Source organism: Mirounga leonina, unplaced genomic scaffold (genome assembly GCF_011800145.1).
Source record: "Mirounga leonina isolate KUSES-001 unplaced genomic scaffold, KU_Mleo_1.0 Mir_93, whole genome shotgun sequence".
Classification (NCBI taxonomy): domain Eukaryota; kingdom Metazoa; phylum Chordata; class Mammalia; order Carnivora; family Phocidae; genus Mirounga; species Mirounga leonina.
In genome coordinates, this window is record NW_023270854.1 from 4,071,654 (window position 1) to 4,084,352 (window position 12,699).

A 12,699-nucleotide genomic window follows, 5' to 3' on the forward strand; every position below is an offset into this window, starting at 1 on the left:
ATCAATGACTAGTAACAGTGAAAAAACAGCATGGACAATAAAAGGAGACATGAACTCCCCCAAGAAACAGCAAAATTTACAGCAATGATCCAGGAAATTCCCATATTTAGTTGTCCCTCCTTACCTGGGCTATTCTGTGGGGGAAAAAAAGCAAATATAAGGGCCAGAATAAACAAAGATGCCTATAAAATATCAGGTATATAGTTATATACAACTATAATGTTGAGACAGATTTTGTTAAAATCTTCTAAAAAGGAAGCCCTGAATGAAATTTTAAAATTCTATAAGGTCAAAACTGTAAGAACCACAACACAGAAGACTGAAATGAACAAAACCTTAGAAACCAGCAAGTTTCTACAAATGACACAATGTTGTTCTAACTGACTATAACATATTAAGCAAATTTCAAGGTACAGTAGAGTTTTTCCTTGCAATGTTACTCTTAACAAGTTTACTCAGGATCTCATACAGCCAAAGAAGGGGCAAAGGGTCTAGTTAATTATTTAATGCAAAAAAGCATGTATGAGGAGATGGCTTTATGTTTGATTTTGACAACAGATACGTTTGAAAATATAAATCTAACATAATGCAATAAAACGGTAAGGTATGCTCTGCCTTCTAAAACTCCCTCCACACAAGCACAAATATGGGGGTTTTAATAATACATATCTTAGTAAAGTGCACTTGAGTCTTTAAATCTGGACATGTTCCCAAGTGTAGAATTAACAGCTTCATGACTGGACTAGAAGAATACACTTGGTTCGCTTCACATAACATTTTTACTCTTTGTGTTTTCCACATGCTGAACCACATTTAAAAAAAAAATGTTTCCTTAAGAAATAATTTTTAAAGTTACATAAAGAAAAAATATTAAAACGCAAAAATTCAGTATGCCCTTTAATAAAAATAAATATTAGAATTTCTAGCATTTAGAAACATCAAAAACTTTAAATTTACATTATTTTTAGCATCCTGACAAAGAACAATTTTTGAAGTAATAAAGTGATTGACATCGAACTTAAATAGCTTTAATTTAACAATAATGTGCAAGACGCAAAATACCAGTATATTATCTTCACAACATTATTATTAATTTCACAACATCCAATACTGGGTTGATTAAAATCTAAGCCTTACTGAATGATGTCTCTCTAAGTAATCTGTAACTCTCTCTACATTTCCTTTCTTTAGGATGAAAATATACTAGTAGGTTCATAACATGACCATGCTATCTATACTCCTTAAAGCTAGTAAAGCCCCAAAAAGGATATACAATTTACCTTGAACAATATGAGGGTTTGGGGCACCAACCTGCTCCTCACACACACAGCTGAAAATCTGCATATAACTTTTGGCCCCCAAAAAACTTAACTACTTACAGTCTGCTGTTAACCAGAAGCCTTACTGATAACATCATCTGTTGATTAACACATATTTTGTCTATGTTTTATACACTGCATTCCTACAATAAACTAAGGGAGAGGAAAGAAAATGTTAAAAGAAAATCATAAGGACAAGAAAAGACATTTACAGGACTGTACTATAAGAAATCCACATATAAATGGGCCCGTGCAGTTCAAACCCATGTTGTTTAAAGGGCAACTGTACTATAGACCTTATTTTACATGAGGATAAACCTAACTGAAAAGTAAAATTTCTGCAACTGTCCATGTACTGACAACTGGCCAGATTTGCACGTGTAAAAATCCAGCACAGGGATGTAACTGCATGCTTGAGCCTCTGATGACACGTTAAGGATATGTGTCTACTGTTCAACAACTATGCTCTGGAAAATAACTTCTCTAGAAGGGACATTCTCAATCTGCTTTCAGAGAACTTTCTGGAGTAGCACATTCTACGTCGGGCTGGTTCAAACAGGGAAGTTGTTAGAGACACTTCCCCTGTGGGTACCGGACAAGCTGGTCCTAAGAAGACAGCCACAGAGAAAGAAACCTGCTGCTGGTACTGGATTTAGATACAGTGTATACGGTAAGAACTCAGATAAACATCCCATGTGGCTGAATTCATGGTCAGACAACAAGGGTAAGAACCCCACCCACTTAGGGAAAATCAGTTAGAGCAGAAGACCGTTCAGTGATAAGTAGTGAGCTGCAAACAGTCATAGGATTTCAAGGCCAAACAGTAACATTAGACATTAGGTCACGGAACACCGAGCCAGAAAGCTGTTCTCAAACTCTACTCTGCTTAAGAACCCTGGGAGAACTTGCTAGAAGCAGATACTATCTAGATGTTTACTTGATGGCAGTCAGGGAAGGGAGGAAGAATCTGCCACTTTTAATGGTCGTCCAGTGACTCTGACGTGGGGGCCAGGAGCACATTTTGATCAGCACCACTGTTAAGGATCGTGAGTATAACGGGGGAGGGCAGGAGAGAAAGGCCACAGCCCTGGTGGTAGGGGACCAGCTATGCACAGTTAGCTTGCTCCGTTACGAGAGAGGGGAACGTGACAGGGATCAGATGGGTGAGGGCGTCTGTTAAAACTCTACAGAGTAAGAAGACCGTCCTGTAGGTGCTGAGCTTCAGGACAAACGATGGGACGCTGAAAGGGGTCAGCAGAGTGTGACAGGTGTGTTCATTTAAAGGTGAAAGACAGGAACACTGGGTACAAACAAGAACCACCAAACCAGAAGAAATTCAGGACCTAGTGGCAAGGAGGCGCTCCTGCGTGCACATAAGGACAAGTATCCCTGATGGAGGTGTGCAGCGCATGGCTCGTAAGGGGCTCAGGAGTTAGTGTAAGAACCAAAGGTGATCTTGCACAGATGGGTCCTTTTTACTTAGACAAGCTAATTCTGAACCAGAAGCAGCAGACCTAGTGAAATTCTAGATCAAGGACTGAGAGCCTGAATAAGGAGCCGTTAGCATTTAGAAGTCTTTGGTCAGATGTAGCTTCTGAGAAAACTATCCTCTGGGTGACAACCGGCAGGAGTCCAGGTGAGGGGATGAACAGTTCTTACGGCAGGCCCCGCTTAGTGTCCTGGGACCCTGGGTAAAGAGCTGTGGCCAGTCAGAGGGGGGCCGTGGGTGCTCGGTGCAAAGGATGAGCTGCTGGCTCCTTGGCTCTGTTCAAAGCAGTCATTGCACCATACGCTGCAGGTGACCATCATCACATGCATGTCACAGCACCCAATATGGGAAGGCTGGCCCTGGTACACTCTCGAGAAAGGATACTGATTTTCACTGCAACTTCATTTTTCCACCACACAGTGAGGGAGGTTGTTCAAATTTACACGGCGACTAGAAACTGAGGCACAGACCCTCCTGAGTAAGCTGCCCTGGATGCTGGGCAGCCAGGCCGGCCGGAGGCAAGCAGCAGTGGGCTGTGTAGGGCAAGCAGGGCTCACTCAGGGGTTCCGCAACCGTGCCCGGAGAGCTGCCTCGGAAGGGCGCCGTGGAGACACGAAGACGTCAGCCAACAGTGGCAGAGTCCAGCCGAGACGCCAATAAAAGGAAGGGTACTGAGGGAGGCTTCAGGCTGGCAAATGAAGTACAGCTGTTCTGTAGCCCACGAATGGAGGCGAGAGGCGGGGGGCGGCGGTAAAGGGGCTGAGACTGGAAAGATGCTGAAGAATGAGAGGCCCTCAGGCTCTTAAACTCTTATACTCAAAGCCTCCAAGTAAATGCCCATGACTAAGCATTTATCTCCTCTAGTTTTTAACCTATCTTCCCTTCGCCGCATTTCAAACATCTTAAAGAACTCTTCTATAATACTGGGTACCATTAAGCTTCCAGAAACATCTGTCTTGCCACGTGCCACCTTCCTGCCCTAGGTGTCCTCACACCAGCTCGTGAGCCCAGACTCGGCCCTCCTGTCTCTTCCACAGACCAACTCTGCTACCACAGAGCTCCCACAACATGACACCCTCTCGACTTCCACCACTTTTGTGCTGATAGTACGCGTCTCCCAGAATGTCAGCTTCCTCACGGCGGTACCTCTATCATTTTCATTTTACAGTTGTATTTCCTAACAGGACTGGCACTGCACTTAGCAGCAGAGTAACTGAATACGGGCTGAATAAACTCCTCTTCCTGCTTGAAAATCTGCATCTCTCAGGTCAGCTCCAGACACATTGGCCTCTCTTTTTCAGAACTCAAACACCCCTACCCCTTCATTCAAGATGCAGACACATTCACCCAAAATTCTCCTTCTCCCAGGAATTCACTCCCTTTATTTGAGCAAACAAAACCCTAGACTTAAATGAAGTCTTCCAAATGTTCGGAAGCAGCAGTCCTGTCCCCTCCTCTACCACCACGGGCACTGTTTTCACTGTATGGTGGCACCTACCACAACATCGCAGCAGTTTAGTAGGTCGTGTCTGTTTCGATCTGAACCGTGAACCCAGAGCCAGGAGCCAGTTCATCCCACCGTGCATCTTGCCGTAACAGCTGACACTGGGTGCAGCATGTAATGAACTCAACTGCCTTCCCTTCAGTAGTGAGAGATGAAGGAGAGGTGGTAGGTATGTCGGTCCCACTGAGATTATATGGCCAGATGCGTGCAATGGATACAAAGCTGCAAAGATGAGTTCTGGACAATCAGGGTTTGTTCTGGTAGCTGTTTCCAGATCAGGAGAAAGACTATGAGCTGTAAGGAGTCCTAAGCTGCCTCCCACAGAGGCTTTGAAAATAGGCAAGGGCTGACAGCTGCTCTCAGAAGAAGCCCTTCCAGGCTAACACAGTCAAAAGAAGTGGCAATTTAAGCCTTTTCTGTACTGGAGAGGAGAGGAGAGGAGAGGAGAGGAGAGGAGAGGAGAGGAGAGGATAAAAGAGTGTAAGAGATTTCTTCATACCCAAATCATTCCATTTTTCCAGGCATAAAGTAGCTAAGAAATGAAGAAATTGGGTTATACCTGTGACAGGGCCCATAGAAACAGAAACTAAGTACAACTAGAGAATAGTTTCTAAACCAGCTGAGACAATTTTATCTATACTGGGGGGGGGGGGGGGGGGGTACAGTGATCTAAATTAGCAAGCTGCCTTAAAAGGACTCATCGGCACTCCAAGGGTTAATCACGTAGTCTCTACTGCTACCGAACAAAAGAGACAGGTATATATACTAAAGTTTGAAAAACCCAGATTAAAGAAACAAAAAACAAAAAACCTCAGGGTACAATTCTTAGGAAAGATTATTTTCAGAAATCATGAAAAATTACAGATTCTCATGTAAACTCCTGATGAACATGTGCAGCTAACCTATCATTTGTGGTGTCCACTTGAATGTCTGAAAGCTATCTCAATATTAAGTGTTCATAAAGGAATCCACCACCCTGCCCCACATTCCTCAGATTCTGTCTTCCCAAGACTCCCCACGTTAGCAGAAGGAACCACCATCCACCCAACCGCTCAAAGCACAAACCTAGACATCATCCTTGGATATGCTCTCCCCATGCCCTCACTACCTAGTTTAGCAAGCCACCTTCTGGCTTATCGCCAGGCCCGGCAATCCTCCTCCATCACCCCGTCCCCACTGCTACCATGTGGGGCAAGTCACCACCATCTCCATCCACAACTACAATGACCTGCTCCTTGCCAATCCTCTGCCCACAGATCAGCCTGAGGGACTTTTCAAGGATACATGAGGTCCTGAACCTCTCCAAGGGCTTTCTGTTAAACTCCAGATACAGCACACAGCCCTTCCGGCACCTACAAGGTCTACATGAAGCTGACCTGAGACTTCTCAGAGCACCTCTCCCACCACCCTCACCCCTGTTGATGACTTGCGAGTCTCGGTCTGCTCTGGGGACTCTGCCCAGCTCGTCCTGATCAGGGCGCGTGTGCACCCTCCTGGCGCGACACGGCCTGCAGGCCCCAGCCCCAATGTCAGTACTGTCCTCCTCACCCTAGTCAAAGCAGTACCGTCCTCCATACCAAGCTCATCCACTACCCTGTGAGAGTAAGGAAAGTGATCTCATTTATTGTTGTTACTGGCTTATGGGCTACTTCCGCAATGCTAGAATGCAGGCTTTCTCAGAACAGGAACATGGATGCCCGGCCCTCGCTGGGGTGCCGGACACAGCCCTACTGACCCCTGACATGCACTCACACAGGCAGAGGTAGGCCCTGGAGGAACAGGCGCACTTCATCTCCTGGGGAGAATGGGCACGGTGTTTGGGTTCCTTGTTACACAATCTATTCAGAGGTGTTCTGTTTGACTCCTGGAAACATCTTAATACAACTCCTAGAATGAAATTTACCTAGCTTCCTCATGCTTCGAGTGACTTTAAAATGCCCAGATCACCCTGAGGGAATAGCAAATATGCAGAAAGCTTGTGCACCACGATCCCCACCACGACGGGGGCACTGCGTTAGCACAGGGAGCAAATTTCCCAGGAACACTTCAGAACACGAGCTTCCCTGAGGTGGGCTTCGGAACGGTGTGTTGTATTACATAAAAATTAAATATAGTTTACACAAGCTGTGAAATGTTAGCCTGAGGCTCTTTTATCCCCCAGGCTGTAAGTTTAAAAGAATAACTCTCTTCCTCCTGCTTATTATCTTTTCTTACTTTCTCTCCACTCAACCCCAATGATTCCTTTTCTAGTGCTAGTTAACAAAAATGGCAAATTTTCAGATATTATACATGATAGTTTGGGGAAAAATATACAGTCCTTACATATAACAAACATGCATATATACATTTACATATGGAACTTATATAAATATATATAACAGTAAGTGTGCATATATTTATACACCTATAAATATATATATATGTAAAACAAGTCATAAGTTAAAGAAAGGGACAATCTACTCAACTCTGGTAGCATGTTATTGCTAATGAAGGTTCAGAAGGAAATGCCATAAGTGAAATCTACATCAACTGTAAAATCTGAAATTCTTCATCGTTTCCCCGGGGATTTTTTTTCTTCTTGCTACAACTTCAATGATTTCATCACATTTGAAATCAACTTGAATAATAATCATATTTTACACCCACAGGCAGTATCTTCCTGACTTAGATACTCTCTAAGGTTATTTTTTCCCTCACCTGTAAGCTAGAAACACAGATCAACACACACTTGATCTTTTTAAAATTAAATGTCTTACCTACCTTGGAAAAGTAAGGCACATGAACACTGTAATCACAAAGATGAGGGTTCAAATATCTCATCTTTACCATTTAGCAGGGGCTCCTCCTGGAAAGGTTCTTCTCTCTCTGAGTCTAACTCCATCTGCACAGCAGGGAAATCACACCCGTGTCTCAGGGTTGTCCGAGGAAACCTAAGCAAAGTACCTTCCGGAAACATGGAGTTCAAGTCTCATGTCCCCACATGAGGACCTTCCAGTGGCTCACCTGAGACTGCTCAAGCCAAGAGAAGTAAAATGCTTCCATAGCCTCTCCCATATACTTAACCTGTGCCTTGCAAATCTTGGTTCTCAATAGCTCTGGGCTTGTCAGAGGCCATTAGAAGAGAAACCACGAGGAGTAAGCAGAAGCCAAGGCAAAGGCGACGCTCTCGACAATGCACAGGGTAGACCAGAAGCCGCCACATACTACAGGGGAGGGATCACCGGTGACCCGGCCAAACCTAGTTTCGGTAGGCCACCGAGCATTGCGGTCGGACGAGGCAAGCAGTCGACCACTGGTGAAGAAACAGATGGGAGGACATTGTCCTCTCAGACGAGTGTGTCAGACAGAAGAGAGGAGGACGGTACCGGATGAGACAGGGGCTGAGGGAAGAGATCTGCATAAGGTTTATGTCCTGAAGGGAAGGAGCCCGCGCAGCAGTAACGCACCACGCAGACCACAGAGACGGGCACTCCTGCAGCGCTGGGCACCAAGATGGCCCGGAGGGTCAAGTGGCTTCTCACCGCCCACCTGGATTATCTTGGAACCATGCCTCCAATCAACCTTTCTAGTAAAATCACTACCCATAAGGCTTCCAGAGGAGATATTCACTGAAGAAGAAAACCTGGTCAAATTAGCCCATTTCATATCCCTTAATGTACCCTGTGGCAAAGACTTCCTGGAGCTTCCTCCCACGCCCATTCTGCCCTTCCTTCCTGCTAACAGCAGGTCCCAAAGCTCCTTTCCAGCAGTCTTTATAGACGGCATACAGGCGCGTGAGGGAAGCTGGGCCAATGAGACTGACCACACAGGACTTCTGAAAGGCTCTTTCCAGAGATGGGGCTCTGCACGGGGGCCCTACCCTGACCGCCTCTGTTCCTGCCTCTCCCGGCCTGCAACTACAATGTCATGGCTGGAGGCTGCTGAGTTCACTGGACCGCAGGTGTCTCTGGGGTGAGCAGAGAGAGAGGAGCCCGGCTGGGCACCACACTGCCCACATGTGAATGCCTTTCAGGTAAGAAAATCCCCTTTATGTTACATCGCTGCTTGGCTTTCCTTATACCTTTTCTGTTCCTCCTCCCCTTTCCTCCTTTCCCTTTTGCTGAGGAAGAGCGGTCTCTAGTACTGTAAGCTGACCCTCACATCAACTTCCTACAACCTCAGACAGTATTCAGAATGAAACTCAAATTCCTTGCTTTCAGAATCGCATTATCTGGCCCCAACTCTGGCATATTTCCGCCGGCATGGTCATCCCTTGCTGAGCTGCTCTCATTCAGGTACACCGCCCCTGGTCCTGCTCCCCCGGGCCATCAGGCCACTGATTCCAGTGAAACTCATCATTTCCTTGCGTCCTCCTAGAAGGCTCTTCCAGCTCTTAACTAATTCAGGTGTCCTCCCTGTGCATAATCCCATCAAAAAGTCCAACAAACACAGTCTAATTTCCTGTGTCCTCCAGGAGTAACCTGAGAATACGTATGGTGAATACAGTCGAAGGTCCACAGCAAAGTAAGTGCTAAGTGACTGACTGAATGCATCTACCTGTCTGATAGAGGAGGAGGCACCGAGGGTCGGGTGAGGAGGTATAAAACTGGAGCTAGGTCTGAAAACGTGAAGACTGTGGTAAAGATCTGAGTAAGAACAGAGAGTAAAAGGAAGCCGGCACAAGAGGGCTAGCTGCTGCCCGGCTGCAATGAGAAACCATCACCCGAACGGAGCACCAGGGCGCACGAGTGTGAGAATCCACCTGTGAGTCCCTGGATCTCCCAGTGTCCCCAGTGTTCCTTCCTACAGACATAGCACCCCAAGAAAGAATGGAGAAAATCTTACCTAAAGCAATCAGATGCTGTCAAATAGCTAACTTCATTATGCATATAGAAGGAAAAAATCCATTACCTAAAGTTAGCAGAATTTAAAAGACCTTAAAGAAAAAGTTTTAGTGATAAATACTCAAGGTAAAAGCATAAAGCTTCTAAAAAACTTGAATGGAACTCCTGAACTGCATTTTCATTTAACAAGTTCTAACACAGACAAAAGGAGAAAATCAGTTCTAATAATTCTTTTCCTTTCAAGGTATGATTCAGGTAGTCCAAAAAGGAAAGTTCCTGAAATCATCAAACTATCATTCAAAGTAAAAAAACATCAATTATAAGCCTTCAAATCAATATGCTCCTTGCCAACTATTAAAAATATAAAAATAAAATGCCAAATGAACTTTTACATTCTACATACAAGAAACTAATAAACAGTGAGGGAAAAACAAAGAGATGTACTAGTCAAAAGAAGATACTATAATTAAAATAGGCTCTCTCTCACCTCACAACCATAGATCAAAAACGCCAGAAATATCAAGTGTCACCAAGGATGTGGAGAAACTGGAGTCCTCACGCACAGCTGCTGGGGAACGCAGAACAGTGCAGCTATTATGGAAAATAGGATGAAGGTTCCTCGAAAAATTAAATGAAATTACCATATGATCCAGCAGTTCCACTCCTGGGTATACCCCAAAAGAAATGAAGGCAGGGTCTCAAGCAGATATTTGTACCGCATGTTGGCAGCAACATAGTCCTCAGAGTCAAAAGGCAGAAGCAAACGAGGTATCCACTGACAGATAAATGACAAGTCTGGTGTAGCCATACAATGAACTCTGACTCAGATTCACACGGGAAGGACATTCTGACCCCTGCTACCACATGGATGACCCTGAGGGCACCAAGCTCAGTGAAACAGGCCAGTCACAAAAGGACACATAGCACATGATGCCGCTTCCATGAGGCCCCCGGGAGTCAAACGTAACAGAGACAGAAAGTAAAATGGCGGCTGCCACGGGTGGAGGATTAAAGCCTCTTGCTACAAAAGCATTCCTGGAATCGTGGACAAACTGAATAGGCTCTCTGGACAAAGGGTAGACAGGAGTTCTTTGTCTGATTCTCACAAGTTTTCTATAAATTTGAAATTATTTCAAAACAGTCTAACAAAACTTCACTCAAAATATGGGGGGTTTGGGCAATGGCCTTGTCTGCCGTGCTCCTTAGGTGCCTTCTGGAGGCACCAACATATGGCCATACTGTGCGTGCTCACAACCTCCCTCTTCTCCTTCAGGGCCCTCTGTGTGGGGAGCTGGGACACCAAGTACTAACAAAGGCAAATCAGGCGGGCAAGCAGATACAGAGATTCTAGGTTTTGTCTTGTTTGGATGGGACATATTAACATTTCAGTAAACATCTCTACCCAACCCCATCCTCACCCCGTAAACATGACAGAAGTAGATGTGGGATTGGTTTTCCCCAGACCAGAGAGGGATGAAGAAAGTTCTTTAACTTTTAAAAAATGGGGCTCCATCGAACACCACACACTCGGCACACACTTCAGCGAGAGATGAACCTGGAAGAGAGCATCGTCTGCAGCGGGAAGGAAGGCGAAACGCACACAGAAAGCGAGCAGGGCACGGTCCGAGGGCATGGCGAGCGTGCCCTGCGGCAGGCTCTCCAAGACTTGTCGTCATGCCATGGAACCAGAAAACCCCACGCCGACGCTCATGCCAGGACAGAGCCCCAGAGAAAGGGCCTTGCTGAGTGTGGTTTTAGTCCCCTTCGTTCCAAAAAGAGCCAAATGAAGAAAGTTTTTGTAAGGTCTGCAAAAGGAAAGCAACCTAGTAACAAAAACCCAAATACCAAATTCCTTCTAGCCCTGAAGGATAAGGTTCTCTCTCCCAGTGAATAAAACGCAGCCTCAGATTAGAAAATAAACAGTCTGTACGCAAAGTAGGTCTGCATGTGTGCTCATGTGTGCTTTTTGCTGGCGGGGAGCTCGGTGCTAAATTTAGTGCCAATTACAATCCCCATCTCACTCCACACCGGGTTCCTGTGACAATTACTAGACTTCTCCTAAGCACTTTCTAATTTTCTTAAGTATTTTAACTATTCTAAATTTCTTATGTGTTAGTTCTGGAAAATACATTAATATAAAAGAGACAGAAAAATAGACTGTGAGCTGATGCTAGCAAGGTCTGATGTCATACTGACCGATACATCATAACCCTCTACTTGAACACAATGGAGGGCCAGCCCAGAATGAGCACAAGACCGCACAGCTGGACACACAGACACGCAGAGCCCCCACCCCGGGCTTGTTCCTGCTAGCTTACTCCTTCAGGTACGTGATGGTGACACCCATGTTCTGTTCATATTAAAACTAAAGTAAGCTTGGCTTTTTAATAATCTAAACACAATTCAAAAATGTATTAAAAAATACTGATATGATAGCGTCTCAATGCCCTGAAACCTAAAGGACACATTTCTCAATAAAGACTTCTCAAAACAACACTAGTACCAACACTTGCTTTCAGTACCGTAGCTCTTCTGTGGGGACTCCTGAGCTGAGTATGGATTATATCCTGGCCCAATCTCTGAAAACACTGACGTTGAGAGGGCAAACACACCTGTAGGCATTCCTCGCTTTCTGCCTGCCCCCACATGGCCTAACTCAGTCACTCGTGGTAGAGTATCATTCTCCCGGAACATGGCTACCTCAACATCAACCACCACTACACGCTTTCCATCCCAAGTGTCTTTCACCACAACCTTCTCTGCAGGACAGATGCCCTGTTCTAGTAACTCCCGGTCGGTGGCATTACGAAGCAGCAGAAAGATCGAGAGCTCTGGGACCAAACACATTTGTGTTCCCAGTCTTGCTCTGCATCCTGGAGCTCTGATTTTGCTGGCTCTCAACTCCCGGTAAGATGGAACAAGTGGTAAAGGGTGAAATAAAACCACGTGCCCATCAATGGCTGGTGGCTGATGAGGGAGGGACCATATGCACTTCGATTCCAGGAAAGCAACCAGTTGTCCAGCACTCTGGAGCTTTTCACTTGGGGATGCACTACAATTATCATAATAGTAATAGGCAACTATAGTAAAGAGCCTGTTCATAACAGGTGGTGATGCTGACCAACAAGTTGGGGCTCCCGGGCATGGAGACCCTGTCTCAGTGCCTGGCCTCACAGGAAGAGAGCCCTCTTGGCTCCATAGTGCTGCCGAATGGCACAAATGATGACCAGACATCGCAGGACTCCTGGACGTGCTGCCTGTCTGACCCAAGCCAATACCCTGGGCGCCACTCCCGGTCTTTCCCCCGTGTACACTGAGTCACGTGTAGACACACCACCCGTGTATTCTGGGTTGTTACAAGCAAACTGACCAAGACTTCCATACAAATCCTGAAATACATTTCCAGTCACAGCTTTCCTCTGCCTCCCTTGCTCTTGAAAATTGATTTTCCTCCTGCAAAAAGCCCTCCCCAATGTTCAGCCCATCATCTTCGTTACCCCATCTCTCACATTGGCGATGCCCTCCTTTCTTCTTTGCTAAATTCCCATACACCCGCCATCCATA

General features: G+C 45.5%; 1 protein-coding gene across 1 annotated transcript in view; it reads right to left on the minus strand.

Annotated features, from left to right (window-relative positions):
* The window catches only part of ZNF407 (zinc finger protein 407), a 433,444-nt gene that overhangs the window by 218,797 nt on the left and 201,948 nt on the right, over window positions 1-12,699 (minus strand). The window lies entirely within an intron of this gene.